This window comes from Nicotiana tabacum, chromosome 9 (assembly GCF_000715075.1).
Source record: "Nicotiana tabacum cultivar K326 chromosome 9, ASM71507v2, whole genome shotgun sequence".
Taxonomy (NCBI): domain Eukaryota; kingdom Viridiplantae; phylum Streptophyta; class Magnoliopsida; order Solanales; family Solanaceae; genus Nicotiana; species Nicotiana tabacum.
Window position 1 is genome coordinate 83,081,235 of NC_134088.1, and position 25,218 is coordinate 83,106,452.

Sequence of the window (25,218 nt, forward strand, 5' to 3'; positions counted from 1 at the left end):
ATTAAGGCAATTTCCCACCTCCACTAGAAAAGGGCTATTTCAGCTGGCCTAAGTTGAATCAAACACAAATCAATTGGGATCAACAATTACCCACATGCTCATGAATCATTAACAAGCCTATAATTTGAATGTTAAAGTACAAATGGCTCTAACGTGACGCTTGAGCATCAAGGGTTGACGTTGTTCATCAAGGAAGTTCGCACTTTCATGCTGTCACTGTGGATCCCAAACTCCTTCTCCTATACTCTCCGGAAGCTCATCTCACTCACGAATGAAGAATTCAATTCAATGACTCCAGAAAGATTCGCTCATCACTCTCAAAAGAATGTCACAAGCCCGGCTCTAAGTACCATTTGCTTTCCTCTCATGTAGATCACCACTAATGTAAGCTTGCTCATCTTGAAATCACGTAGGGCTTTTTTGGCATGTAATGAAGGCTTTTGGACTAAGGAGGGAAATATCGGAATGGAATTGGTTCATCTTTTCTTTATCACTTCATATTCTCTTTTTGGCTCTTACTATGCTGACTCTTTGAGTCATTTTCTTTTCCCTTAAGGGGATTAGAGATACTTGACATCACTCTTTCGTTGTCATGCTATTTGTACTTTCCTTCTTTGTTTTCTCCATGCTTTGAACTTTTGCTTTCTTTTGCATATTTTCAACCCTTTCACATTATTCACTTTCTTTTTGTGTTTTTCTTTTGTTCTTCCTATCTTTTTCTTTGCCTTTCCTCTTCTTCATTTCTTTTCTCTTTTTGTGCCTTGAAACCATCTTTAAACTCCTCGTCTCTCCCCCAAACTTATGTTTTTGCCATTTGAATCACATGAGTGCTAAAGAAAGTTCGGGTGCCAAGAGAGAGTCACTATAAAACGAGTAAAGGCTTATAATGTGGTTATCGAATAAAAAGGCTTTAGGCTCAAAAGGGTTTACTAAGGATGATATCATTGGTGGGACATGGAAGGTTTCAAAACAGGTCAAGGAAATCCTACAATCACTTCTCAAGCCAGGCTAACTTAGAATTTTGCCTAGAAACACATTTGGGGCAAGTTCTAGACCACTCGCACAGATACTTAGACTTGTAACAAAATACCTCACCTATCACACAACCGGATTGTCAAAGATTGGACTTGTAACAAAATACCTCACCTATCACACAACCGGATTGTCAAAGATGATTTTTCAACTAAATCACCTGAGGATTGCCTAAATCAACACAAGAGTCACAAGGTCACTAACTAGGGCTATTTCTTTACAAAAACTTATTTTTAACCATAAGCGCGTAGTTAAGTGTGTTGGTACCAAGTTAAGCATGCTTGACCCTTATTTATTCATTAATACTACTTGTTTATACCTAATCATCAAAAACTGACTCTATCCCTTAAGAAAGTTATCATGCCATCCATCGTTGGGAAGAGCCACCCGATTCACACAAGACCCACCTTTGGAAATAACCATAGCATTAAGAAAACCAAAGGTTTATTGTTCACTAAAACATAAAATGAAGCTAACAAATCAAAAAGAAGCTAATAAAGTAACTAAGAAGCTATACTATTAAGAAAACAAAATGAAGAAGCTATGAAATAAACTACTGAAAGTAAGGCAAATGAATATACAAACCGAGGGGAATAGAATATATATAAGGGGGGTGAATATATACATAATGAGGGAGAAAAAAAAAGAAAAAAAAGTATTAAAGTTATTACAGGCCCAAAAGTAATCAAATGCCATCACAGTCATCCAAAATAAACCAAAATAAACTACCCCTAGAATAAGAACAAGCATTGTCCTCAATGCTTAGCAAAATCAAAACAAAAGAGTGTAGAGATTAAAGAAAACTCCCTATGTGGTCTCAGGGTGACTGGCAGCATCACCACCCTCAGTCTCCTCCAACTGTATCTCATCATCATCGGGCTGAGGGACAACAGGGTTGGTGAGCATCTGAAGCATCTCCTCAGCAGTGGTGGGAGTGAGATCTGGCTCGTCAGATAGGCTAGCCGGTGCCTTTGTTGATGGTGCCTCTACTGATGGTTCTACTGGGTCAGCTGGTACTGATGGATCTGTCCCCATCAGTAGGTCAAAAGGCAAATCACCTGGTGCCGCTATCTTCGTCACCTCCTTTCTCAAACTCTCCACTGCTTTCTTTGAAGCCTAGAATTTCCTCATCTTCTTCACCTGCTTGGTCAACTCCTCAATAGCACCCCCGTGAGCCACCAGTGTAACCATAATAGTCTTCCGGTTGTCCAGAATCTTCTTTAATGTTTCCTCCACTGACGGAGGGACCTGTGGTGTTACTGGGGTAGAGGATTGTGCTGCAACAGTACTGGATATGTCAGACAGCTTAAAAGTGGCTGTCTGCATCTAGTTGTTGAGGCTCGCCAAAGTATGGGAGACTCGCAGTGCAGTGAGAGGATAAGTGGATGAGGCTGGCATTGGTGCTACAACTGATGGCCTAGAAGATGAAGGTGGTGGCATGGCGGCTATCCCGGTGGAAGGCCCGGCTGCTGTGGAAGGCATGGGAGCTATAGAGGGCTCAGCAGTAGCCTCGGAACCCACCACCGATGACTAGTCAGACTGACCAACAGTGGTAGTGACCTTACCCTTGAACTTTGGGTTGTCAGCACCCTGCGGGTGGTACCATGAGAAAGGCTTCTTGGCCTTTACTTTTGTGTCATATGGCATCGGCTCCACCTTGGCATCATTGAAATACTCTGTGAGGGTGTTTGGATAAGGGTAGGGCTTTTCACTTTTCGGATCGCCAATGTGATGTTGGTTGACATGATGGCTCCCAAATTGATTTGGTACCCCTCCATAATAGAAGCCACCAGAACTGCTCGGGGAAGTGGGAGGTTGTTCTCATTCAAACTCAGATCAATCCGGCTACACACAAAGGTTTGCCACCCTTTAGCTTCAAAATTTAGGGTGGCCCGGAGGATAGGAACTCCTGTTGTAATCCATGGTGGTGGTAATCATCGGGCGGCCAAAATCTCAGCTAGCCAAGGGTGAGCTGCATCACCCAGAGCCAACTTCTCTAGGTACTGGACTGCCTCCACTTCTTCGAATCCCACATAATGTTCAAAGAGCAGGCGTTGAAGCGGACTTTCAAATTTCTCACCTTTATCACTTTTGTCCCCTTCTTGATGTGAGCCACATTGGCGTAGAACTACCTGACAAAGTGCTCGTTTGTATTGATGACACTATGGGTAAACCACTTCCACTCCTTGCACTCCCGAAACTATCTAAGGACATTTAGATTATGAATATCCAAATCCTTCATTAAGAACTATTGCTCAAGTGTGAGCGACCTCTGGGGCCACAATTCCCGGAACCTGTTGAAGGTTGTCAAGCTCACAAACCAATCCTCCCATATTTCCTTTTTATTCGAACTCTCAAGGCCTCCGACTTGAGTGTCCCCTCCTCTACCATCATATGGGACATCATCATCAACAACATCAATAGCTACTGGTGCCAGAGGAGTAGGTGTAGAGGAGGGTTCGGAACCCTGGCTTCCCACATCAGAACCCTCAGAAGAACTAGATGTAGGTTCGTTACACAATTGATAATGCCTAGTGGGTTGGGATGGTTGGGACTGGGCCTCAGGTTAGACCTCCATTAAATGACCCTCGGAGACTTCTCTGGATAGGGCATAGGAACTGGATTTTGAGGGCTCTGTGGCCCTTGCTCTCCCGTGGTTGTCTTTTTAGCAATAGGCTTCGATTGCACTCCCAGAGGGTGAGTGCCTTTTCCTCTGCCTCGGGAGGATTCACCTCTCCCTTTTGATGTATCGCCTCCACCACATGATCTAACCATTGTCTGCAATACAAGGTACATAGGTCATTTGATTTCAAAACAAATCAAATATTTGCAGAATAATTACAGCACAACAATCATCAAAGAAGACAGTTGCGGACCGCATAATTCTGAGTGCGGCCGCAGACTGTCTAGTGCGGACTGCATAATTTTGAAGTGCGGTCGCACACCCTAAAGTGCGGACCGCATAATTGTGAGTGCGGCCGCACATCCTGAAGTGCGGACAACACAATTTTGAGTGCGGCCGCACAAGTCAAATCCCGAGATACTGATTCTCTGAAGTTCAAAAGTGCGGTCGCACACATTTTTATATGACCGCACAATTTTTCTACGGACCGCACAATTTTGAGTGCGGTCCGCACTTTTCAAGCACAATATTTTACATAATCAAGTGGTCCGCGGACCGCACAAATTTGTGTGCGGCCGTACAATTTGAATATCTACGATAGTAAGGTTAGGGTTCATGCAATATTTCACAATTTAGACATGGCATGCACAAATTAACATGATTAATGGTCTACCCAGTCCCTAATGAACATATATGAAACTACCCACATGAGTTTTAAGCACATTTGACATTTTTAGGCCTAAAAATAACTAAACTAATCAAATAAAACAAAAACAAAAATTAAGAAAAATTGACAAAAATCTAACATGGATTGAACATACCAGTAATGAATGATGCAAGTGAGAAACTAACTTGATGAACTGAGTGTGATTTGTGAACTATTTTGTGATGCACAGTGTTTTCTTAGGGCTTGAGAATTCAGAGAGCGTAAAGTGTGAATAGTGTTGAAAAGCCCTATTTATAGTTTGACCAAGCCGGTCAAAACGTTAGCTGAGTGCGGCAGCACAATTTTGAGTGCGGTCCGCACTCTTTACCTGCTCTTTGAACTGAACTTCTGCGGTCCGCACAAAAGTGAGTGCAGCCGCATAAATTTGTACGGTCCGCACAATTTTGTGTGCGGCCGCATTCTGGCCAATTTTCTGCAAATCCAAACTTAAGAGAGTTCATATTTTTGGGTCTCCAGTTGTGCGTCCGCACAAAGAATTGTGCGACCGCAAAGCCTTCTTTGCGGATGCAATCATTTTTGTGCGGTCCACATAATTTTGGTGCGGTCCGCATAATTTAAACACTTGGCCAATTTTTTCACATATAGTCCCATGCAATGCACACTCATTCCAGCAATTCACTTGAAAACCAGTTAGCTCAATACAAAACCTATCTAAAAAGGAAGAAAATGAAAAAATGAAAAGAAACATGGGTTGCCTCCAAAGAAGCGCATGATTTAACGTCACGGCACGATGCAAGTTACCATCAATCACTTGAAATGAATCAACGCCACAACGTGGACATCATCAACCTTGCCAAGATAATGTTTCACCCGGTGACCATTGACTCTAAATACTTCATCATTCTTGTTCTTCAAGTCTAATGCACCAAAGGGTGTCACATGCACAACCTCAAATGGACCACTCCACTTGGACTTTAACTTTTCCGGAAACATCCGCAACCGAGAATTGAACAATAGCACAAGATTTCCTTCTTTGAACTCCTTGTTTCGGATGTACTTGTCATAGAGGTACTTCATCTTGTCCTTGTACAAGGACGAACTTGAATATGCAAGGAACCGGAATTCATCAAGCTCATGCAATTGTGCCACCCTTAAGTTCACGGCGACATCCCATTCAAGATTAAGATTCTTCAATGCCTACATAGCCTTATGCTCAAGTTCCACCGGTAGGTGACAAGCTTTCCTGAATACTAACCGATACGGAGACATACCGATCGGTGTTTTGTAAGCCATCCTATAAGCCCAAAGAGCATCATCAAGTTTCTTTGACCAATCCGTCCGGCTGGCATTCACGGTCTTTGAAAAATACTCTTGATCTCCTGGTTGGAAATTTCAACTTGCCCGCTTGCTTGAGGATAATAGGGGGTCGACACTTTGTGAGTAATACCATACGTTGTAAGTAAGGTATCAAAAGCTTTGTTGCAAAAGTGCGATCCCCCATCACTCATAATGGTCCTTGGAGTACCAAACCTTGTGAAGATGTTCTTTTTCAAAAATTCCACCACACTCCGAGCTTCATTGTTGGGAAAAGCCACAGCTTCAACCCACTTTGACACATAATCCACAGCTACCAATATGTAAGTGTTCCCATAAGAGCTCACGAATGGACCCATGAAATCAATGCCCCACATATCAAAAATGTCAATCTACAAGATGGTGGTGAAGGAGATCTCATTTTTCTTAGAAATCCCACCGGCCCTTTGACATTCATCACAACGCTTGACGAGATTGCTAGTGTCCTTGCAAAGAGTAGGCCAATAGAATCCACAACTCAACACTTTTGATGTCGTTCTAGCTCCACCATGGTGACCACCATATGGAAAAGAGTGGAAAGCCTCAAGAATTTCCATTTGTTCCTCCTCTGGTACACATCGTCGAATCACACCATCGGTATAAATCTGGAAGAGATAAGGCTCATCCCAATAATAGTCAAGGAAATCTTGTTTGAGCTTCTTCCTTTGGTTTGAAGAGAACTCATTTGGTACAATGCCACTCACAAGATAATTGGCTAAGTCGGCAAACCATGGCATCCCGGTCATAGAAAAGTCTAGGAGTTGCTCGTCGGGAAATGAATCATTTATATCAAGGCTATCATGTGGCCTCCCTCCTCCTCCAAACGAGACAAGTGGTCTGCCACTTGGTTTTTACTACCTTTCCGGTCTTGAATCTCTAGATCAATCTCTTACAAAAGAAGCACCCACCGCATTAGTCTTACTTTAGAATCTTTCTTGCTCATTAAATATCGAAGCGCCGCATGGTCGGTGTGAACAATCACCTTTGTACCCATCAAGTACGGGTGAAAATTCTCCATAGCAAAAATAATAGCAAGGAGATCTTTTTCGGTCACTGTTAGTTGACTTGGGCATCATTCATGGTCTTACTAGCATAGTAGATCGGATGGAAGCTTTTTTTGATACGTTGCCCTAACATCGCTCCAACCGCCACATCACTTGCATTACACATGAGCTCAAAAGGTAAGCTTCAGTCCGGTGCGGTGATAATAGGAATAGTAGTCAACTTAAACTTGAGCAATTCGAATGCCTTCATACAATCTTCATTGAAATGGAACTTGGCATCCTTCTACAAAAGTTTTCACAAGGGGTTTACCACCTTAGAAAAGTCCTTGATGAATCGGCGATAGAACCCCACATGACACAAAAATCTCCTCACTCCCTTCGCGAATGTAGGGGAGGGAGTTTGGAGATCACCTCAATTTTGGCCTTATCGACCTCAATACCATGCTTTGAAATTTTGTGGCCGAGGACTATGCCTTCCTCAACCATGAAGTGACATTTCTCCCAATTCAAAACCAAGTTTGTTTCCTCACATCTTGCTAATACATTGTCCAAGTTGTCCAAGAACTCATCAAAAGAATTCCCCACCACGGAAAAGTCATCCATGAAGACCTCAAGAATATCCTCCACCCTATCGGTGAAGATGGCCATCATACACCGTTGAAAAGTTGCCGGTGTATTGCATACCCAAATGGCATCCGCGAGAATGCGAAAGTACCATAGGGACAAGTGAAAGTAGTCTTCTTTTGGTCCTCAGGAACAATAAGAATTTGATTGTAGCTGGAGTATCCATCAAGGAAACAATAAAAAGCACGTCTGGCCAACCGATCAAGCATTTGATCAAGAAATGGAAGTGGAAAATGATCTTTCCGAGTGACTTTGTTGAGCTTTCTATAGTCCGTGCAAACTCTCCACCCGGTGACCATCCTTGTGGGGATCAACTCGTTCTTCTCATTTGTTACCACAGTCATGCCCCCTTTCTTTGGGACATATTGCACCGGAGAGGTCCACGAGCTATCAAAAATGGGGTAAACAACCCCGGCATCCAACCATTTAATGATCTCCTTCTTCACTATCTCTTGCATTTCTTCATTTAATATTCTTTGATGTTCAACGGAGGGTTTGGCATCCTCCTCCAAAATAATCTTGTGCATGCAAAAGGCGGGGCTTATACCCCGAATATCCGCCAATGTCCATCATATAGCTTTCTTCCTCTTTTGGAGCACCGCCAAAGTAGAATCTACCTGCACGTTAGTCAAGCAAGAGGAAAGAATAACAGGTAAAGTAGAACATGGTCCAAGAAACTCATACCTGAGATGTGAAGGCAAAGGCTTTAACTCCAAAGTGGGAGGCTCCTCGATTGAGGGCTTTATTGGAGGAGTCTTCCGGTTCTCAAGATCTAAGGACAATTTTTGGGGTTCATAGGTGTACGACCCCATTCCTTGAAAAGCATTTACACATTCCACAAAGCCATCCTTCTCATCATCATCATGATTAAGCAATACGGCTTCCAAGGTATCATCAACATTCATCACGGCACTAGCATCATCAACAATCACTTTGGTCACTAAGTCCACAAACGAACAAACTTCATTGCTATTCGGTTGTCTCATAGATTTACACACATGGAAAACCACCTTTTCATCGCCCACACGGAAGGTGAGCTCACCAGCTTCCACATTAACAACAGCCTTCCCCGTAGCAAGGAAAGGTCTACGCAAGATAATAGTCACCTCATAGTCAACCTCGCAATCAAGAATCACAAAGTCCGCCGGAAGGATGAACTTATCAACACGAACCAACACATCATCAATAATACCCAATGGTCTCTTCATAGTCTGATCCACCATTTGCAACCTCATAGATGTGGGTCTTGGTTTCCCAATTCCCAGAGTTTTGAAAACCGCGTAGGGCATCAAGTTGATACTTGCCCCTAAATCACATAGAGCTTTGGCAAAGACGGCGCTCCCAATAGTGCAAGGGATTGTGAAAGCGTCGGGATCTTTCAATTTCGGAGCCATTGAGTGCACAATAGCACTCATTTGATGTGTCATCTTGATAGTCTCACAATTCATTGATATTTTCTTTGTCACCAAATCCTTCATGAACTTTGCATAACCGGGCATTTGTTCCAATGCTTCAACCAATGGCACATTAATAGATAAACTCTTCATCATGTCAATAAACTTTTTGAATTGGTTCTCACTATTTTGCTTGGAGAGCCTTTGAGGGTATGGAGGAGGAGGCCTTGGCATTGGTGCCTTGGCCTTTGGCACTACCGGTTCCGGTATGTCAATCACGTGCTTCCTAGATGGGTTCACTTCTTCTTGGGTCTCCTCCACACTTTCGTCAATATCAATCCTCACTTCTTCATTAGCTTGAACCACATTGCTCGGAGTCTCATCTTCTTGAACCAACACATCATCATCCACAATTCTTCTTTGAGTTGAGGTGGTTGCATCTCCACCTCTTCCACTCCTAGTGGTTACGGCCATGGCATGTCCCGTGTTGTTCCCACCCTTCGGGTTCACCACCGTATCACTAGGTAGTGCCCCCTTAGTACTAGTGTTTATAGCTTGCGATATTTTCCCCAATTAAACTTCCAAATTTCGGATTGAAGTGTTCTGGGAGGCTAATTAAGCATCGGAGTCGGCATTTTTCTCCATCATTTGTTTGAACATATTTTCAATGCGTCCCATTTCATTGTTGGAAGAACTAGGACGACGGATAAGGAGGCGGGTTGCTTGGTTGTTGATACATCGGGGGCCTTTGAAAGCCCGACCCCCGATTCCCTTGGTTATTATTATTCCAATACCCTTGGTTGTTTCCATCACAATTGCCTTGATTATTGCCTCCCAAATTGCCTTGGTTACCTTGATTATTCCCCCAATTACCTTGATTGTTGTTACCACCACTCCAATTGCCTTGGTGACCTTGATTGTTCCAATTTTCTTGATTTCCTTGTGATCGTCATTATTGTTGATGTTGGCATTGAGCATTATTTCTTTGGCCTTGATAATTGTTAACATATTGCACTTCTTCTTCTTGCTCATTGTACGGATCACCTTGGTCATATCCACTATCATCTTGCATAAATTGTTCCGGACGGTTTTGCACTTGTTAACGTTTTTGTCATTTCTTGTTCATCATCATATTCACACCTTCCATCGCATTCACTTGCTTCGGCCCTTGAACTTGTTGAAGCTGAGCTTTGGCCAATTGATTCATTGTGGTCATCAACTCGGCAATAGCTTGCCCATGATCATGTAGTTCCTTGTGTAAGTGAATGAAATTTGGGTCACCTTGAGGAACATTGGATCTACTTTGCCATGCCGATGAGGTATCCGCCATTTCATACAAAATTTCACACGCTTCAGCATATGGCGTGGTCATGAAGTTCCCACCGGCGAGTTAATTTACCACACATTGATTTGTTGTGTTGATCCCCATGTAGAAGGTTTGTTGGATCATGGCCTCAGTCATATCATTATTCGGGCACTCTTTAACCATGGTACGATATCTTTCCCAAATATCATGCAATGGCTCATTAGGTTCTTGCTTGAATGCTAGAATCTCATCCCGAAGTGTAGCCATATGCCCCGGAGAGAAGAATTTGGCAATGAATTTTTCCGCCAACTCATTCCATGTATGGATGGAATGATTGGGCAATCTCTCTAACCAGTACAATGCCTTTCCCTGTAGAGAAAAGGGAAATAGCCTCAACCACAGCACATCCTCGGAAACATTGGTTTGTTCGCTCCCCCAACAAGTATCCAGGAACCCTTTGAGATGCTTGTAAGCATTTTGACTCGGAGCCCCGGTGAAAAATTCCCGTTGCTCAAGCAGTGTAAGCATCACATTGGTGATTTGTAAGTTGCCCACCCTAATGCGGGGCGAGATTATGGCACTTGCATAACCCTCGTTCGGAAACACCCGATGTGCAGCCGCACTTGGTGGAGGTGGGGGAGCTTTGGCAATATTGTCATGAGGCGGTCGGCCTCGCCTATTTGCTTGAGGTTCGGGATGAACCTCATCACCTTGATCATCGTCCACTTCCTCCCCCAATGGCAAATTCCCAAGAGGCTCATTGTTGAGAGCTATTCTTGTACCTATAATTAATTCAAAAACAAAATTAGTGACTCGGAAGGAAAAGAAGACAAATTACACACAAACCTAGATATATAGCTAAATCCGTTTAGCTCCCCGGCAACGGCACCAAAAAATTATATCGCCCAAACTCACACCACTAATTTAGATTGTGAGGTGGTCGATGAAATAATAAAAACCCAACGCGAGTCGGGGTCGATTCCACAGAGAGCTTGATGTGGGATTAGGTATATACCTAGTATGAATGTATGACGTGCCTAAGATTACACTTCCATATTTTCCATTGTTGTTTCTATTTTTACTTTTACGCTAATGCTTGTAATTGTAAAGCTAAGAGACAATGTTTTTGGTTTTGGTTGTTTTTCAAGTTATAAAAGATCTAGGGTTGCGACTTCCGCCTAGTTGGTTACCTAACGGATTTAGTGCTTTAGGGCATGTTTGGTTAATCGGGATACAATATAGCAATCACACGCAATTACTCACTCTATACCTTTCGGTAGTTTGAGTGATTTTGCCCAATTTGTCTTTCTCAAATCCAAATGGGTATCTCACGAAACAAGTGATAAATGCTCAAGTCGGGTCTTACTATCTCTAGATTCCACCCTTTAATTGGAACTATCAATTTCTTGAGTTCACACCAATTTCTTGTTAGCCAAGTTTTCCTAGACTTAGTCTCACTTTCTCAAGTATAGACTAAGTCAATTAGGCATGAATCAATTTTTGCAACCATCAATTCTCAAATTCAAGCGAGAACTAGGCTAAATATCATATACCCAATCATAAATAAGCCCTAAATCAATCACTAATTAAGTACCCATACTAAGGTTGGGTCACAACCCTAGCTAAAGGTTTAGCTACTTATGGAAAATGAAGAAATTAAAGAAGAAACTATAATAAAATGCATAATAATTGATTAAGGAAATAAAATCTAATGTTTAAATGCTAAACTAGAACAAAGTTACCCAATATAGTAAATAAAAATAGCTCTAAGTGCTCAGGTGCACCCAACTTAACCTAAAAATGACAAAAAGATCTATTTATACCCAGCTGAAAATAACTGACAAAATTTTCCCTGGAAAGGTTGTGCGGCCGCACAATTCTATGTACGGTCCGCACTTTGAGACTGACTGGTCAGGTTGGCTTTCTGCGGTCGCATAAAAGTGAGATGCGGTCGCACTTCTTCTAATTGTGCGGACTGCACATTTCTGAGTGTGGCTGCACTCTTTCTCTTGGACTAGATCTGGGCTTCATTGTGCGGACTACACATTTATGAGTGCGGTCGCATTTTGGAATCATGCGGCCGCACAATAATAGTGCGATCCGCACATCTTTAAACTACAAGTCTCTGAATCTAGTCTTTTGCGGCCGCGCAATAATTGTGCGGTCCGCACCCTATGAAGAAATTCTATTAGTGCATCTTTAGAGTTTGCGGACGCACACAGTATTGTACGGTCCGCACTGTAGCCCTTTTTGCCTTGTTTTTGGGACTTGTCCAATTTTACTCCTTTCTGAGTTGATTTTCACTTCTTTGGCTCGTTTCCCAATATTCCTGCAATAAAGTATATTTCATTAGTTCTCGGGAATACCTTTAAGCATTTTTGAGCTAAAACGTAAGTAAAAGAGAGAAAATAAGCGGTTAAAATCCCTACTTATCAGCTATCAATGTCAAATCACAGCAGGTGCGTTCCAGCAAAGAGTACCAGGCTTCGTAGGATGTGAATTTCTTGCACAGATAGTATATTTCCTGCTCCTTTCTTCCAGTTTCATCATGTTGTCCCAAAATATAACTGAAAGCTCCATCCGGTACAGACAAATAAAGCAGCAATGGTCTTCCTGGCTCTGGTGGGACCAGAACGGGCGGTTTGGATAAATACTCCTTGATTTTGTCGAAGGATTTCTGGCATTCTTCAGTCCAACTTGTTGCAGCATCATTCCTCAGCATTTTGAAGATAGACTCACATATCATTGTTGATTGTGCTATGAAGCGACTGATGTAATTAAGACGCTCTAAAAAGCTCATCACAACTTTCTTATTCTTTGGAGGTGGCAAGTCTTGGATTGCTTTGACTTTTGATGGGTCTAACTCAATTCCTCTGCGACTGACAATGAATCCTATCAATTTTCCTACAGGGACTCTGAAAGCACACTTTGCAGGATTCAGTTTCAGATTATACCTTCGAAGCCGATTGACGAATTTCCTCAAATCCGCTATGTGATCCGTACACCTTTTGGATAACGTCATCCACGTACACTTCTATCTCTTTGTGTATCAAGTCATGGAAAATAGTTGTTATGGCTCTCATGTAGGGGGCTCCTACGTTCTTTAGACCAAATGGCATCATTTTATAACAATATATTCCCCATGGCGTGATGAGGGCTGTCTTTTCAGCGTCCTCCTCATCCATCAAGATCTAATGGTACCCCGCGAAGCAATCCACAAAGGATTGGAGTTCATGTTTGGCACAATTGTCGATCAATATGTGTATATTAGGCAACGAAAAATCATCTTTGGGACTTGCTCTGTTTAGATCTCGGTAATCAACACATACTCTGACTTTCCCATCTTTCTTCGGAACTGGCACAATGTTAGCCAACCAAGTCGGGTACTCGACCACTCTAAGAACCTTGGCTTTGATCTGCTTGGTGACCTCCTCTTTTATCTTCAAACTCATATCTGGCTTGAATTTTCTGAGCTTCTTCTTTACTAGTGGACATGTAGGAGTAGTGGGTAACTTATGAGCTAATATGGATGTGCTCAACCCCGTCATATTGTCGTAGAACCATGCAAAGATATCTTCATACTCTTTTAGGAATCTGATCTACTCTCCTTTCTCTGACGGTGATAAATGAATGATTATGCATGTTTCCTTGACCAGTTCAGAATACCCTAAGTTAACTGCTTTAGTTTCGTCCAAATTGAACTTTGGCTTGTTTTCAAAATTTTCTACTTCTCTGATAATTTCCTCAGGTATCGTATCATCTTCTAGGTCTTTTGAATCACTATCCTTATGTTGAAATCTCCATTCAGTACAGACAAATAAAGTAGCAGTGGTCTTCTTGGCTCTGGTGGGACTAGAACGGGCGGTTTGGATAAATAATCCTTGATTTTGTTGAAACGTTAACAAATGCGGCTCGATGACTCGAGCAATTATTTCAAAGCAAAATACTGAAAATGTCTCAAATGCTTAAAAATAATTGATGCTAATCTGCCAAGCTACATAGGAACTCGACGGGCCCGGGATAGTGCAACAGTCCAGTTTTTTGAGAACAGCTTCTTTCCTCATGGTCGGAATGGTAAGGTCTTACTCCTCTTCCTCCTAAACTATCACACTGCAATCCATATCTTCTTCATCCAGAAATAGTTTCCTCATGCCAGCTAAGACTTCATCTTCCTCAAATCCCCACATTATGTCATCTTGATGAAATGTCCGGTGCAGAGGTGGTACTAGTTGTTCCAGTGGATAATAAGGACCACACTATGGCAGAAACCAATCCTGGTACTCTTGCCAAGTATATTCATATCTGAGCCCAAAGGTTGTGCCATGACGCTACGGTTGTACGGGTTTGGTGATCCCTTGGAGGTTTTTGCCGAGACCCTTGCCAGGTTCATATCATGTCCATATTAATATGCTTTCTATCTTGTTATTCCACCATCGATCCTTTTCAATTGCGTTGACTCGCTCAATGCGATGGTACGTTTCTCCACCCAGCTTCTTCCTATTCTCGATGACTGGAACGGTCTGATTGGTGTAGATAGGGTTGCTTCCATCCCCATGGATAATCACTTCTTGATGATTCCATTCAAACTTCATAGCCTGATGCAGAGTAGAAGCCACTGCCCCAGCAGCGTGTATCCAGGGTCTTCCCAACAATAGATTATAGGTAGCAGATATATACAGCACTTGGAACTCAAAATCAAACCAGGTCGAGCCCATTTGTAGGTTGAGGTTGATTTCTCTGATTATGGCTCTTTGGGATCCATCAAATGCCTTTACATTCATATTTTCTATCTGTATCTCGTGCAGGCCTTTACCCAACTTCTTTAGAGTAGTCAGTGGGCATATATTGAGATTTGAACCCCCATCTATCAGGACTCTAGCGATGAACGTATCCTCAAATTGCACTATGATGTGTAGTGCCCTATTATGACTTAGTCCTTCTGGTGGTAATTCATCCTCGTGAAAGGTGATTTTGTGGCTTTCCAATACCTGCCCGACCATGTTGTCCATCTCCCCACTAATGATGTTGGTGGGTACATAAGCTTTACTCAGCACTTTCATCAAGGCATTTTTGTGTGTCTCGGAGTTTTGCAGCAGTGACAAGATGGATATCTGAGTGGGCGTTTTGTTCAGATGATCGATGAGAGAGTATTCCCTTGCTTGCACTTTCCTCCAAAGATCATCAAGACCAGTCTCAACAACATACGGCTTATATGCAACTTCTTTGCTTGTTCCTCCTAGGTGCTCAGGAGTATAGACTCTATCAATTCTAGTCATGCCTTGCGCCGCACCTGTTTCCTCCATTTTTGCTTTTTCTTTTCTCCTTGCTTCCGCAACATAATCCTATGGGAAGGGTGTAGTTACCTCGACTTCAAACGGTGCTTGGGTTTGTACCACAACGGGTGTGAGGGTGACCAGAGACGTTTTAGGATCATCCCCCTCCCGAATGAGTCCGATTGACCCCTTCGGATCCCATTTCTCGTCGGTCTCTATTACATTCACTCCCTTACCTTTGTGATCCGGGTGAGGATTGTTACGAACATTTGGTGCAACTTCCTTTGCATGTATGACCTTGTTGTCGATCAGTGTATAAATCTTGTCTTTTAGTGTGTGACACTCATCAATTGTATGACCCTTCATGCCTGAATGATAGGCACATGTCTTGTTCGGGCTAATCCACTGAGAGGAGTTCTCCATAGCAATAGCAGGGATGGGAGTGACATAACCAGCAGCCTTCAATCTCTAATATAATTGGTCTATGGGCTCAGCGATTGGGGTGTATTGTCTAAGTGGTCTGCGGTCGAAGTTTTGTCGTGGTTTTTGGTAGTTTTGGCGGGCGGGTGGTAAAGAGTGGTAATATGCGGAATGTGTATTATAGGTGTGGCATGTGGTAGCAGGTTGTTAGTATCTGGGGGTGAAGGTTGGTATGTGGGTAGAGGCGTTTGGTATGTAGGTGGAGGTGTTTAGTATGTGAGAGGAGACTTAGGACCCTGGGCCACCATCACGGCTCCCACTTCTTTCTTCTTCGAAATACCTCCCGATTGCAATGCTTTATTCATGGCCTGCAGTGCCTCGACATTTGTCACCATCCCACTCTTAATCCCTTCTTCTATTCTTTCTCTCAGCTTGATGATGTAGGAGAATTTGTGATTTTCGAAAACTATAAGCCTTTCATAGTACTGCGGGTTTTGAGCTCTGACGAAGAACTTATTCATTTGTTCTTCTTCAAGTGCTGGTCTTACTTTCGCGGCTTCGGATCTCCACCGAGTAGCATATTCGTGAAAGGTTTCTGTTGATTTCTTCTTGAGGTTTTAAATGTAGAAAATGTCTGGTGCGTTTTCTGTGTTGAACCTGAATCTTTCCATGAAATATGACGCCATGCTTACTCAATTAACCCACATCTTCGGGTTCTGACTGATATACCAAGACAACGCATCTCCGGTGAGGCTTCGCATGAACAGTTTCATACGGATTCGTTCATTTTTGCCCACTCCTACAAGTTTGTCACAATACGTCCTCAGATGCACTTTTGGATCACCAGTTCCATCAAACATTTCAAACTTGGGAGGTTTGTAACCCTTCGGCGGTTCCACATCTGGCTGAATGCACAAGTCCTCATAGTTTAAACCTTCAATGCCTTTACCACCTTTGACATTCTGAACTCTTCCAGTGAGCTTGCTGAGTTTTTCCGCCATGTTCTCAATGAGAAGGTCTTTCTTAGTTGATTCAGGTATGTATAGGGTTTGTTGCTGGGTGTGGGGTAAGGTTTCCGCGTATATGGGATTACTTTGATAAACTCTGGGAATCTCGGCATAAGGGTGGTCATTGGTTGAGTTTTGGGGATCAGGAGTAAGTTGTGGTGCATTCTGGGGAGTGTGATAAGTAGTTGTTTGTAGGTATGGAGTTGGATGATGGTGGTGTTGTTGAGGAGTAAGTGCTGGTGGAGGGTTAAGATTTTGAGGAGGCGTGGGGTACTGGTGTGGTGCAGGAGGATTTGGCGGTGGATTTTGGTTTTGTGTGTTTTGTGGTGGCGCTTGGTTCTGGGTAGTTGGATTTTGCTGGTTCATATCAGGGACATTAAGGGTGAGAGAAAGGTTTGCCATGTTTCAGACCTGCTCAAGTTCTCCTTGTAGCTCCAGGATTTTCTGTTCCAGACATTAGACTAGTTCATTCTGTGCCAGAGTACTTCGGCCATCCGAAGTTTTGACATTTTATGTCGGGGTGGCGTTGTCCTTCTTGATACCACTCAAATCATCCATTTTTCCTTTCCCTTTGTTTTTGCCTTTAGGATCACTCGGTGGAGGAGGAAGTGGAGGACCTCTGGATCTAGTGTGATATGCTGACGATGCTAGTATGCAAGAACCAACCTTGGGGAGTGGGAACAATCAAAAAGAAAGAAAAATCAAAAGGTACCCAGGTTAGTAAGGGGTATTGAAAGAATGCGTGTAATATTAAACATGTTTTGAAAAATTATGTAATAATTCGCGTCCTAATTTGGGGACCTCGTTGTGCCTGAGGTAGGCCTAAGCGACACATAGACTTGGAGAAAATTTATGTCAATAATTGCGTCATTTCATTAATGTGAAAATGAGCCAAACCTTCACTAAATCGACAATAATAATAAAGCTACTAATGGAATTTAGCCTTATTACAATTGAAATCTAAAACTAAGCTAGAAAACAATAAAGGACATTATTTTCTAGTCTACTTGGTCCCTGAAGGACCTTCTCCGTGCTTGGCTATTTTGACTCCATCAATCAATTCCCCCAAGTCGCGCATATCCAAATAATAAATAAGCCTTTGCTAGATGCCCTCCTTCACTGCCATCCGTGTTTTGACAATTTGTAGGCCTCTTTCTCATCTTTCCCTCAACCTCCATCAATCCTTGTTCTAGATATTCCAATCTCTCAGTGGACTTAGTGTAGATTTCCCTCCATTCATTAATTGCCTCCATGTCCACTTTATGTTGTTTCAAATGTCTAGTTTCAGACTCAAAAACCCTTTTGCGAAGCCTTCTATACTTGACTTGTGCCTCAGTAGCATCATCAATGATTCTATTTTTTAAATTGACCCCTCGCTTGACGTCTCCCGCTATATCATCTACCAACCATGATGGATAGAAATACACATGACCGGCATGATACTTGTCTAGATCGATAGTCTCTCTTTACACAATGACCTTCTGGTTCCACATATGTTGCACCTTAAACTTGAAAGGAATGATGTTCCCTTTGAAATCTGCCTTGTACTGGACCATGTTGGAAACCCGAGGTATGACCTGTTTTCTTCATGCTTGTCTCATTACCCTTATAGGAGCATAAGGATAAATTCCTCGCAACTTGATCAATACCAAATGAGTAGTATACCTTGACCTGATGATGAATACACTGCGAGGAAACCACTCAAACATCCAATGTACCTTCTCGTCTGTCAGATTGCTGAAGAAACGTACCCAACTTACAGCACTTCCAGGTTGTGCTAACCTATCTGGGATGAATGTCATTTTCTTTGGATGGTGATAAACTATGTAGTCATTCAATGGCCGTCGTAGAAGCTCTTGGCGATATTTTCCCCTCTGAAAGTGCTCCAATAGCCAGACTTGCAGTAATAGATTACAACCTTCAAAATATCTGAACCCCTTCTTGCACCGGTCTAGTGCGCGGTACAGTTCAGCTAGGATCACAGGGATGATGGTGTAGGTTTGCTCCTCGATGCCTTCCATTAAAGTTCTTGCAACCATAGCTAAACGAGTATGAATCCTTCCCCCTTTCATTAAAAATATCAATAAACCCAAGAAGCAAATGATGAATACATAAACTCGGCGGTGCGTCCAACATAAGGAGGTAATGGCAAGTTCCTCATGATGAAGACGGTACGACTTACTATGTCTATAACGCTCATAAAAGAAACCCAAAAGAGACGTAGGATTTCTTTAAGCAAAGCAATTCTTCATTTTTCTTAAAGCCCAACATCTTTAGAAAACCGCGAGGGGTGCGATTCTCTGGTACTAGTAAACTCGGACTATCCCATGGAAGCTTAGTAAAACCTCCTATTTCTTCTAACAGAGGGATGAAAAATTGCATAGAGATCTTGATTATCCTGTTTTCCCAACAGTTATAGAGTGGGAGGACCTACCAAAATACCTACTGCATACGTTGGATATTGGACTGCCATATTATTGTAGAAACCAACCAAGTGGTCTTATTGATGATAGTGATGAAATACGAGAAATGTGTGATAACTGGGGGCTAGATTATGATGCCCTGGGTCCGGATAGATACGAACAAGATGCTGACGAAAAAGATGAAGAATATGACAATGAAAACCTGACCACAATAACGATGAATTAGTACCTGATAGTGATAATAATGACGAATGAAAATATAATATTTTTTTGAATTTTATATGTTATATTGTCTATTGAATTCTCAATGCTAATATGTCAATTAGAGTTAACATTATTCGAAATATAATTTTATTTCATTGATATTACAAACACACCATTACAGATGCTTTCCTACTAAACACACTGCTAAAACACTTATAATATGCATGATAACTGCTAATGTTGGATGAACTGCCACCACAAGCTGAATTGCCACTACATCCAAAATCGATTGTAGGACATTTATGGTGATCTTGTCCTGTTTGGAACATAGACCATATTTACGTGAATATATGGTATTCCCAACATCCATTTGGTTCCGCATCCGCATTCTTTTCTGCACTCCCCTGCGACGCAAAAATGCCTTGTTACAAACCATCGCAAATGGTTTCGGCAGCCAATAAAACTCAGAACCCAATAGTTGAAAGTGCATGCTATAGGCGTTTTCTTATGCAGCCACACTATATTCCCTATCAACATACTTTGTCGCTGCAAACCCACTATATTGAAAGCACTTCATGCATGAGAGCATGGCATGTGATAGAGATAGTGTGTGTATTATTACCACGGCCTCGATGCAAACTGGTTCGAATTATAAAAATATTTTGGTCACTGCAATATTGCAAATATGTATGCCGTTGTGACTGCTTCCTATAATTTGAACACCCTTCTCAGCCAAGGAGGATGAACAGCGGAATCTATCAATGAACCTCTTTGTCGGCTGCTTGAATGACATCTGCACCATGGCAGTGAATGGCAGTCCACGGGCTGACTTCAACAACCCATTGAAAGACTCGGAGACATTTGTAGTCAAAGTTTCCCATCTTCTGCCACCATCCTTATGCAGAGTCCATTTCTCAATCTCAAGATCCCTTAACCAAATATAATCTCTTTCATCTTTTTTCCTAATTAATTTTATCTGCATCAAGAATTTCCTCTCTTAATGATCTGTTGCAGCCATCCACATTAGATCATGCAACCTCTTGTTCGGATAAGCCCATTAGAAATTGACCTTCAAGTGCCTAACACAGTAATGGTGATAGTCGCACGGCTCCTTCCATTCATCCAAAGTATGCACAGAACTTAAAATCCCAGCATGACGATCTAATATTAGACAAATACATGAATGTTATCTCACAACGTGCTCCCTCTAGTGGTTTAAAAATAATGTCAAAGTCTATTGACTCTCATTGGCAAAAAAATAGAAAAGGCGAGGGGAAATATTTGGCCATTATCATCTACCACAATGGAAATCAACATCTTTATATCATATTTCACATACACATGTATGTTGTCTATGGACATTACCGTCCGACAATAAACAAAACCATCAATGGATGGTTTAAATGCCTAGAACACATAATATGTTTCTTAGAATGCCAAGACGCCAGTCGTGCTTCCATTCAACAATTGTCCCAGGAGTAAAGTGTTGCAAAGCAGCCATGTACCTCGGTAGAGCCACAAATGACTTATCCCAATTGCCATAAACAATCTCAAACGCACGTTTACGCCCAAGAAATGCCTTTCTTTTGGTTATGGTACACCCATATACCTGCACAACTGATGTTATGTACTCCATAACCTTGAACCTTATGGACGATTCAATGTGTGGAATCAAGACAAAGGAAATCAAATCAACATTCAAGTTAAAATGATTTCCATTCAATGTGTCCATATTACAAGTATGCTTGCTAATGTATTTCCCCACCACCCACATATTAGTTTTAAACTTTCTCCTCTGCATCATCCACTTACAAACTTGGTCCCATCTATGACAAACCACCTTATTTGTTTTTTTTAGATGACTCAGCAACCTCGATTTCACGGCAGTTTTTTATACTGTAAATTTGTACCACCCTACTGAGGCGAGCCTTGTCATTGAAAATCATATTTTTGCAGAGTTTTATTGGTCTACTTTTATCCCACATTTTTGTATGAATGTCATCAAGATCCCTTATGAGGGCATCCACATACAGGATATTTGGCAAGTGATCAAGGTAGGGAATATCCCTTGAAAAAAAGGGCACATGCGACTCGTACGCCGATGGTCTAACAGTAGATGGAGTCTACATATACTGAGTATGTTGAGTGGTGGCATCATGATCCATCATCATATTAGGTTGCTCATTCTCACTCTCATCTGAGAAGTGTGGTTCCTCATTGTCGCTCTCATCATAGAAGGGTTCTTTATCGCCTGACTCATTAGTGTTATTGTCATAATCATTGTCAGTTCCTCAATATGTGCATCTGCCTGTAATAACCCAATCGATCGTTTTGAGTATCACAACCTCGTTCATCCATTTACTGCTCAATTTATGCCTTACAGTTGGTTTATGACTTATCGTATTAGTTGGTTCGGGTCCGAAAGGATTTCGGAGTGAAATGAGACACTTAGTCTCATAATTGAAAACATGAGTTGGAAAAGTTAACCGGATATTTACTTATATGTAAACGACCTCGAAATTGAATTCTAATGATTCCAGTACTTCCGTATGATTATTTTGGACTTAGGAGCGTGTCCAGAAAATTATTTGGAGGTCCGTAGTAGAATTGGACCTGAAATTGAGAAAGTCGAATTTTTGAAAAGTTTGACCGGGGGTTGACTTTTTGATATCGGGGTCAGAATACGATTTCGGAAATTGAAATAGATCTGTTATGTCATTTATGACTTGTGTACAAAATTTAAGATCAATCGGACTTGATTCGATAGGTTTCGGCATCGAATGTAGAAGTTGAAAATTTCATGATAGACTAAAGTTTCAAATGGGTACGCACAAGACCCAACTTTGAACGAGAATCTATACGTATATATATGGAGTTATGTGATGATATAGAGAGAGAGAGAGAGAGAGAGAGAGTTATATGATGATCTACCTATCAAATGAAATATCTTCGAGTCTAGTTTCTAACGCTTCAAACCGTTCGTCATTTGGACATTCCTACAAGAAGTTAAGACCAAATTACCAAAGTCTCGAAAATGTGATTTTGTGATCGCATAACCATTATGCGATCGCAGAAGTAGTTATGCAACCGCAAAATGGTCGCAGACCTGTCCAGTGAAGCCCATTACTGGGCATCGATTTTGCAAAACATTTTGCGACCCGAATACCCATTCCGCGGTCCATTATGCGACCGCAGACCTGCTTTCGGAAGGTTAATTTTTTTATTTTCATAACCCGACCCCATTTTGATAAATAGGCTTTGGGACTCATTTTGGAGCAAACATCTGACATTTTTAGAGAGAAGGGAGAGTGTTATAGAGAGAGTAAGAAACTCAAGTGCTTTGTTCAAGATCTTGTTCAAGCTTTGAAATCCATCAAGGAAATATCACAACATCTTCACCTAAGAGGTAAGGTTCTAACCCCTAGTCTTCAATTTCGAGTCTGGGTAAAGATGGGTGATTAAGAGTATGATTCTTGGGTATAATAGTATTATTTATAAATATCAATAAGGTTTATGGAAAGATTGTTGAGTTCAAATGGGTAAAGATTGGGTTGAAAATGGTAAAAATCTTCAATGACTTTAATTGAAGATTTGAGGGTCGAGTTGATGTCGAAATTTGGTAAAATTTGCATGGTTGGATTCTTGGTTGGATGGGCGTTCATATTTTTGTATTTTGTCTGGTTCCGAGATGTGGGCCCCACTGGCGGTTTTTTGGGCTAAATTTTGGACTTTTATGGAAAATTAGTATTTTCTTATGGAATTAATTCTAATAAATTTTATTGACTAAATCAAATTAATTGTGGCTATATTTGAGGCATTTGGAGGCTCATTCATAAGGCAAAGGCATAGCGGAGTAATGAATTACACGGTTTGAGATAAGTAACACTTCTAAACTTCATTCTGAGAGTATGAATCCCCGAATTTGGTATGATATGAATTGTTTGGAGGTGACACACACGATAGGTGACGAACATGTAGACGTGCACCATAGAAAGTGTGTCTTGAATAAATCATGTGAAGTAGTAAAATTAAATAATCATGTTATTATCTGAACATGTGGCACGTGTTAAAGGAATTAAGCTGAGGCTAGTAATAAAGATCATGTTTAGGCTATGTGCCGATATTTTAAGACCCTTGGGGTTGTGATGCTATTGAATTAATTATTCTAGAATATACATTTCACACTCAGTAATAATTGGTTATTGTGAGGATATTTATGGGATTGAGTTGCACAATGCACCAGGTCATAATGGCTTTATACATTATTATTATTCTGGATCGGGGTTGCCCGCCTGGAGCAGGCCTTAATGGCTTTATTATTTTATGGATCGGAGTTGCCCGCCTGCAGCAAGCCTTATAGGCTTTGTTATTATACGGATCGGGACTGCCCGCCTGTAGTAGGCCACATTGGCTTTGTATTACTCTTGGGCTGAAGGAGCCCCTCCGGAGTTTGTACACCCACACACCCCCAGTGAGCATAGATGATCATATATATTCGGGATGGACTTCCCAGGGCATGGACTTGCCTTACTTACTGCTTATATATATATTTGGGATGGATTTTCCCAGGGCATGGACTTGCCTTACTTATTTATATTGTAATGAATTTACCTGGACATGGATCTTGTCCGTATCATTTGCATTTGGGGATAAATTACCCCAGGGATGGATTGGCCTTATACGGTACTAAATGATTGACTGTCAATCGATGTGTATATATATATGGGTTGGGACACACTGGGGCTGGACTGGCCATAAACTGTACCGAGTGACCGAATAATTGGTGACCAGTATCTACAGGATGTCTTGCTACTGAGATGTCATATTCGTCATATCATGCAGTATTGACCTATTTCACTTATTTTGAGTTTTTCTGTTGAACTTGAAAGCATGCCTACATTTCTATACTATTATTTTTACTGGACTGTACCTACGGAGCTCATCATTTCTTTCAGCCTAGAGGTTAGTCTTGTTACTTATTGAGTTAGTTGTACTCATACTATACTCTGCACCTCGTGTGCAGATCCAGGTGCTTTCGGACACGGAGATTGTTAGATTTCAGAGTACTATCAGTTGGAGACTATCAAGGTATTTGCTTGGCGTCCACTGACCTTGTCTCTCTTTTCTTCAGTTATTGTACTGTTCTATACTTTCAAACAGTGTTTTTTATCAGTCAAACATTGTATTCACATTAGATGCTTATGTACTTAGTGACACCGGGTTTTGGGAGTGATATATTTGAAATTTTGAGATTTCTTCTGCTGAATTTAATTATTTTGTTTTCAAACTTAAAAGATATGATGGTTTATTGAGATTGTTGGCTTGCCTAGTATTGAGATAGGCGCCATCACGACAGGTGAGATTTTGGATCGTGATAATTTGGTATCAGAGCTCTAGGTGATATAGGTCTCACGAGTCATGAGCAGGTTTAGTAGAATCTTGCGGATCGGTACGGAGACGTATGTACTTATCTTTGAGAGGCTGCTGAACCCTTAGAAAATTTCACTTTCTTGTATTCTATCGTGCAGAATTGATTCAGCTTGAAACATAACTCTTTGAATTCCTTCCACGCATTTTGTATGCGCATATGAGCGCTCGGTATCAGCTGTGCATCGCCGGCATGTGATTGCATGAACGATGTTTGAGATGTGTATTTAGTGTTCTGGTGATGGGCCAATCTGGAGGACTTGAGGCCAGGTTTAGACCACAGCTTAGGCTCGGTAGCTTCAGTTGTAACCTATACATTTGTACTCATATGTCCGGTAATGTTCCTACGAGTGGAATTTGTGGCTCGATGAGCGGTGGAATGGATTTGTGATGAGTATGATGTAACTACGGGATGTGCTAAGACGATTTGAATATGACGAGAAGTATTTCCTTGAAATGTA